The sequence below is a fragment of the Zingiber officinale genome, chromosome 3B (genome assembly GCF_018446385.1).
Source record: "Zingiber officinale cultivar Zhangliang chromosome 3B, Zo_v1.1, whole genome shotgun sequence".
NCBI lineage: Eukaryota > Viridiplantae > Streptophyta > Magnoliopsida > Zingiberales > Zingiberaceae > Zingiber > Zingiber officinale.
The window spans coordinates 6,365,677-6,373,152 of NC_055991.1; positions in this window are offsets into that span (position 1 = coordinate 6,365,677).

Sequence of the window (7,476 nt, forward strand, 5' to 3'; positions counted from 1 at the left end):
ACAAGCAAGTTCAAGTAAATCAAGAAGGATTGCATGTTGGCAAAGGAAAGCTCTAACTACGGTTAGGCAAGAGAAAAATCCAAGTGGGTCAAAAAGGATTGTACTTGATGATCGTAAGTTCAACAAGAAGTTGGCAAAGTCTAAGTGGGTCAAAAGGCTGACCGAACACTTGGTGGAGAAGTCTCAATTGGCTACAGTTGACTAGAGGTTGGGCAAGAAAACCCTAAACATGGGTTAAGCAAGTTAGGATTGGGTAATCGATCAAATAGATTGAGAGTTGTGCCAATCGATCAGTGGATAGATTGGGCACATTTTCTTCACAACGCATAGATGTGTGGTGAACCGATTAGGTGATCGATTCACCCTGAACTCAATCGATTGGGAATAACTCGCAATAAACAAAGAGCTTTTAAATCGATTGAGTTGTGCCAATCGATTGGGAGCGTTCATGTTGCAAAGCACAATAGCTTCCTTGTGAGAGCATGATCGATTGGGTGATCCATCGGGAGGAGTTTAATCGATTAGGTGATCAATTGGGAGGCAAAGAAAAGAGTCGTTGCAGGGTTTGGACAGCTGGATGCACTTGGATCTCACATGGCAATCTATTGGGGGTAAGGCCAATTAATTGGAACCCCTAGATCGTGAGGTATAAAGTGTTGGTGTGATTTAAGCTGATGATCTAACTCAGATTTTAATGAATGACAAAGAGATTAAAGTTAGTGTGTTTATGGTCTAATTGCTTTACCAAGTGTGCAGGAGTTGACGAGTTTGAAAAACCTGACACCAGGCTGAAATCTAGCTAGGTCCGTGAGACCTGATAGTTGGTGTGAAGTCCAAATAGGCCCGCGGGGCTCGATATCTAGCGGGAAGTTTGGTTGGGTCCGCGGGACCTGATAACTAGCTGAAGTTAGTTGGGTTCATGGGACCTAACAATTGGCGGGAAGACCTGGTGGGTCAATGGCAAGTCAAGCGACTGTTGTTGGTAAGTAAGACGTAAGCAATTGGAGGAGAGATCCAGTGAGGGCGCGTTCCCGGTTAAGAGAACTGTAGGCGTCAGTTCAGCTTAGGTGCATTTGGAAAACCTAAGCTGAGACCTTGACTAAATCATGATTTTGAGGAGACAAAATCTAATTACTACTACTTTATTGTTCTAACATTATTTTATAGGATAAACATATTTTTTGTTTCCTGGACTAATTCATTTTTTGCATGTAAGAAAAGTGTGAAAAAGAGGAGTCTGAGCACCTGGAAGGGATCTGGGTGCCCAGACCAGTGTCACCCGAGCATGTGTCATAGGCAATCTAGGTTCGGGCACCCGGAGATGGATAAAACTTCCCGGATGAAGTTTCAGCGAGAGCTGGCCATGCCAGTATGGTCCAGGCACCCGGAGGGGTTCCAAGCGCTCATAATGGGCCTATATAAGAGACTTTGACCAGTAGCTTCAAAAGATCATCTGCTATGACTTTGCTTCCTGTGCGTTGCTTCAAAAAGGCTCCTATGACGTTGTAATGCTCCACCGACAACCATACATCAAGCTCTACTTAGTTTTCTCTATTGTCGGTAACTTTTCATATATAGCTCTTGTACTTCATTATTGTTTCTTTTTGAACTATTAGTGGATTGCTCAACGAAAGCAATTGATGATCGTGGGCCTTTGAGTAAGAGTCTTCACAAGCTCCGAACCAAGTAAAACTTGGCATTAGCGTTGTGTTGTTGGTTTCCCTTTTCCATTGCGTAACTTATTTTATCTCATGATTTTCGATGAATGATATTCACCCCCCCCCCTCTAGCGACTTTACAATCTAATAAGTGGTATTAGACTGAAACCGCTCTAAATTGGTGAAAGCACCAATCGAGCAGGGGGTTCCTTTCATTTTTTTCCTCTCCAATTTTTTTTCTTCATTGAAAAATTCTTATTGTTTTCATTTTTATTTTTATCACCATTAGTCAGAATGGGTGAAATATCACATTTGACAAATTTTGTCATAATATTTTTTATTATATATTATTATTATTTTCCTCAAAATTAGTATAATATTATTCGAGCAATTTCTTTATTTCCTACACTACTTACTCCGAGACATGGTTTTGAAATCTTTGTGAGTTTTCTTTTAGTGCTGAAATATGGTGTACAAAGAATTGCATGAGTGAAATGTCAACGAATCACCTCCATATGAGATGTACAAGAGGCCCAAATTCAATCTGTGGAGGATGTAGATGGAAAGCTTCATCCTTATGAACGACTTCGATGGCGGCAAGACATTGAGACAATCAACCTAAAACATAGAAGTCAACAAAAAGACAATAAATTCAATTATAAAATTATTACCCAATAAAATTACATACAGAATTGGAGAATACCAAGATGTATATGAATTCTGGACTCGTTTGACCAAGCTTCACAAGGAGTTGATGAAGTTAGAGGAACAAGTCAAAAGTGAATCTATACTTGAGTTCAACTCAACGAAGAAGCCTATTGAATTATGGGTTGCACTTGAGGTAAGTTCAATTTACCAAAATACCCCTATCAGTAGTGATTTACATAATATGCATTGTAAATTAGATATTATTTCTTGTAGTAAATTAGATAATGTTTTGCATGACAAATTAGATTTAAAATTTTTAAATAAAACTAAAATTTTAATTAATAATTCAGAAAATAAAACTATTAATTCTGGAAAATTAATTATTTCAGAAAACTATGAAAATTTAGATCTAATAAATTCAACAAATTTAACTTGAAATAAAATAATTAATAAAAAAATTAATCAATTCAAGCCTTAAGATAAATTTAAAATCTAAAAATGACAAAGTCATTAATATAATTTTTTTTGATAAAGTATTTTGTACCCAAAATAATAATTTAAATATTATAAATAAGATCTTAAACAAAAATAATTCAATTAATTTAAAATTAAAATTAATAAAAAAGTTAAATATTAAAGATAAAATCTTAAACACAACCAATTTAATTAGATCGAAATAAAAAAATTAATAAAAAATAAATAATCTTTTAAACAAAAATAACTTGATCAATTTTAAAATTTAAAAATTAAAAATAATTAATTAAATATTAATGATAATCTTAAATAAAGATAATTTAACAATCCTAATTAATTCAAAATTAAAAATGTAAATTTAACCTAAACTACAATTAATTAAACCTTAACTAAAACTTAATTAAATTAAACTTAATAAATTACAGAATTAAAGGGTTCCAAAAGCTTGTCTAACCAAATAAGTAGAACCAAACCAAATCCACATAAACCTAAACAAAAACTTAAAAAATAAATCCATGATTCAGGAGAGGCTCCAAATTAGTTGGCACTTAAAAAACATAGACCTTACCCAATAAGAGTGATTAAGACTAAAATAATTAGGGACAAAATTTAACTTGATAAACAGTACTAGAGAAGTTTTGGATGGTAATAGGTTAGGGAAGCTCTGTCTATGCATGTCTAGGAAGATATAGCTTCAACATGGTACATTTGGTTTAATGAAACTAACTGAAGCTACTCCTTACTAATCCTATCTAATTAGACCAAAGTTTTGTACTAAGTTTAATTAGTGGGCGGGACTATTTAGAAAATTTTGAAGCGATGATTACTCTAATGATGTTCAAATGATTCACCACAACTTAGAAGTTTATCCAAAAAATATTAATTTGTTGAACCCAAAGCTAAACTTGAATATAACATAAGTTAAATTAAATCCTGAAATTTAACCTAACTCATCTCATAAAATCATAAAATTCTCTGATTAAAAACATAGACGGGTGAGATGAATAGCGATTAAAAATAAATTAAATTAAAATAAATATAAATTAAAAAGGATTTAAAAAAACTAAAATAAATCTAAATTAAAATGGATTAAAACTAAATAAATTTAAATAAATTTAAATAAATTAAGATTAATATTTAAAAAATATTTTAATTTTTTTAAAAAAAATCCTATTAAAATCCTTTTAAATATTCTTTTTAAAATCATTTTAAAAAACCTTTTAAAAACCTATTAAAAAATATTTTTTAAAAATTTTAAAAAAAATCCTTTTAAATATTCTTTTAAAAATCATTTTAAAAACCTATTAAAAGTTATTTTAATTTTTTTAAAAAAACCTTTGAAAAATATTTTTAAAAATCCTTTTAAAATTTATTATAATTTTATTTTTAAAAAATTATTTTATAGATCCATTTAAAAATCTTTTTAAAAATTATTTTAATATTCTTTTAATTTTTTTTAGAAAAGTCTTTCAAAAATCCTTTTAAAAATATTTTAAAAATTATTTTTTAAATTATTTTTTAAAATTATTTTAATAAATTATGGAAACACTTAACCAAAAGTTAAAAATTTTAATTAAAACTTATATTAAAACATAAATTAAATCTAACTTAAAATAAAAGAAAATCTAAAACACTAAATAAACTTACATTAATTAAATAAAATTTAAATATTTTTTTTAAATAAATAAAATTAATTAACTTTAATTAATAATTGAAGTTAAGTTAAATCTAATCAAAACTTAAAGATGAATTAAAATATAACTAAAACTAATACTCTCATTAATTAATTAATTCAATTAATTAAATAGAAATTTAAGTTGATTAATCGAATAAGTGAATTAAGAGTTAATCAATAGACTATTACTAAGTTAGCAACAAATCATTTCATTTAACTTAAAACTTATTTTTAACCTAATTAATTGCATCCAAGGTTAATTTTTGACCATTAATTTAAATAATCTTATATTTATTAATCAAACTTAAATGGATAATTATAATAAATATGTAGAAATACTTGTCTAAATAATATATTTACTGAATATAAGTGTTACTAACACTAATTTTCCTAAATACTTATGTAGAATTTCTTATAGTTAACCAAGATAATCAGAATGTGTTAGACTAAGGCCTTGAAATTTAACATGTCCAAATCCTAGTACAAATTAAGGGAGAGTGTTAAATTAAAGGGGGTGTTAAATTAAGGGGGAATGTTAACTTAAGGGGAGGATTTACTTGGACAACTTAAGAATATTTTCAAAAATTACTTTAAAAAATACATAACTTTAAAAGTTCTTAAAAAATCAGACCTTTTTGAACAATTGAAAAATTATTTTGAATTGATACTTTTAAAAGTATTTTGAAACTATTTCTTACCTAAAATCCTTTTAAAAACATTTACTAATCTTTTGTTAGAAAATGTTTACCTAAAAATTATTTTTGAAAACATTTTTATCCTTTGAAATTTTGTTTTGGGATTTTTTTTAAACTACTTTTAAAATCTTACTTAGAACTTTTTTTCTTTAAAATTATTTTTAGTTAGAAAAATTTTCTTCAAACTTACTTTGGAAATTTTCAAAAAATTTACTTAGAAATTTTTGATAAGTCAGATCTTTTTGAAATCATGGACAATTTTTTTTTTTGAAACGGTAACCTAAAAATTTATGAAAATATTTTTTTAATACTTCTTTAACTTCCGTTGAAAATCTTTATTAAAAAATTTTCTTTGAAAACTATTTACTATGAATTTTTTTTCAAAGGTTTATTTAGAAAAAAATTCACTTAAGAATTTTTTTTACTTTGAAAAACTTAACTTAGAATTTTTTTTTTGAAAAAAGATTCCTCAACAATTATGAAAACATTTTCTTAAAGGTCTTTTCAAAGTCTTACTTGAAAAACAACTTTGCCAAAATTTTACTCAATAAATGCTCTTAAAAATATTTGCAAGTTTTTGTTCAAACCTCTTCCTAAGTTTGAGATACAAAAAGTGCTTATTTTCAGTTATATTACTTGATCACATTTTATGCCTATCCTTTTTTTACCCTAGTATTTTTTTTATGAATGTCAAAAGGGAGGGTAAGAGTTAATGTAGAAAAAAATAAACAAATTTGATAAGTAAATCAAATTCAAAACTAACTTAGATTGTTTTGTTTGCATTTTGTATATTGTCTTTCAATATTATTTTTTTTTATAACGTAACTTTAACCCAGATTGTCATTGCATCAAAAGGGGAAGATTGTTGATTGAATTTGCATTAATAATCTAACTTAGATTTTGATGAATGACAAGGGGATTAAAATTAAGAGTGTTTTATGGTGTAATTGCTTTGCAAAGTGTGTAGGAGTTAACGGGTTTGAAAAACTTGACACCAGGCTGAAATTCAACTAGGTCCGCGGGACCCGATAGTTGATAAGAAGTCCATATAGATCCGTGTGGCCCGATATTTGGCGAAAAGTCCGGTTGGATCCGCGGGACCTGACAATCGGTCGAAATCCAGTTGGGTCCATGGGACCTGATAACTGGCAGGAAGACATGGTAGGTCAAAGGTAAGTTAAGCAACTGTTGTTGGTAAGTAAGAGGTAAGGAACTAGAGGAGAGATTCAGTAAGGATGTGTTTCTGGTTGAGGGAACTGTAGTCGTCGGTCCAGCTTAGGTCTATTGAGGAACTTAAGTTGAGACATTGACTAGATCTTGGTCTCGAGAAGATAGAATCTAATTACTATTACTTTATTGTGTTTGATCTTGTCCGAGTCGCTGAATCAACGGACGCTGGGTACGTGGCGCTCTCCGACTGCTGACGTAGATCTCCGACCACTTGCACCGACTTCCGGCGAACCTGCAAAGAAGCCGAGCCGGGAAGGGGTTCCCGGCGACGACCCTCCGACGCTCAAGTCAAGAAAACGAAAAACAAGAAGGTGGCTTCCAGGATCAGAGATTTCATACCTCCGGTGAAGTCTAAGGGGCCTTATATAGAGCTATGGGAGCTTGGTGCACACAACCCGAGGTGTACACGTGTCCTGTATCATATCGCAGCATGGGCTTGTCAGAAGAGCATGTCTGACACCATACTGCTACAGTCTGAGCGTCTCCTTGATGGGACAGCAGAATCCCTCGTCGTACGATACTGAGTATGGCCTGGTCCTCGAACATGCCTGTTGTCAGCAACAGGGGTTACTAAGATGACGTCCACACTGTCCCATACATTTTGACTTCCTCTTCCCGGATCGACCATCAAACCGCTCGGCCAGGATATTCACATTTGGTCTGGCGTAGGTGGTCGTCCGTCCGGGAGGGTTCAGGGTCATCGCCTGCTCGGCTCTCATAGCTTGACACCCTGGACGAGCGAGTAGACTGCTCGGCCGTTACTCTTTCTTTGCACCTCGGCCGAGCGGACTATCCGTTCGGCCATATGATCTTCTTTTATTCATTGTAAATCTGGGCTCACGGCCAGATGGTTGTTCTCTCGTATGAAGGACATTGCCTAGTGATCGGCCTGTCCTGCCCGCTCGTCGAGCCCATGGGGTTGACCCCCCTTTGACCGTTGACCTCCACGTGTCATTGACCTTGCCCTCATGAGGGCCTCCCGGCCTTATCACCGGATCACTTGCCTCCCCTTTAAGTCCAGTCGAAAGAGGCATCAAAGTCCGACTGACTGGACTGCCGGTCTGACTGAGTGACGACCACTATGCTGGGCCCAGGA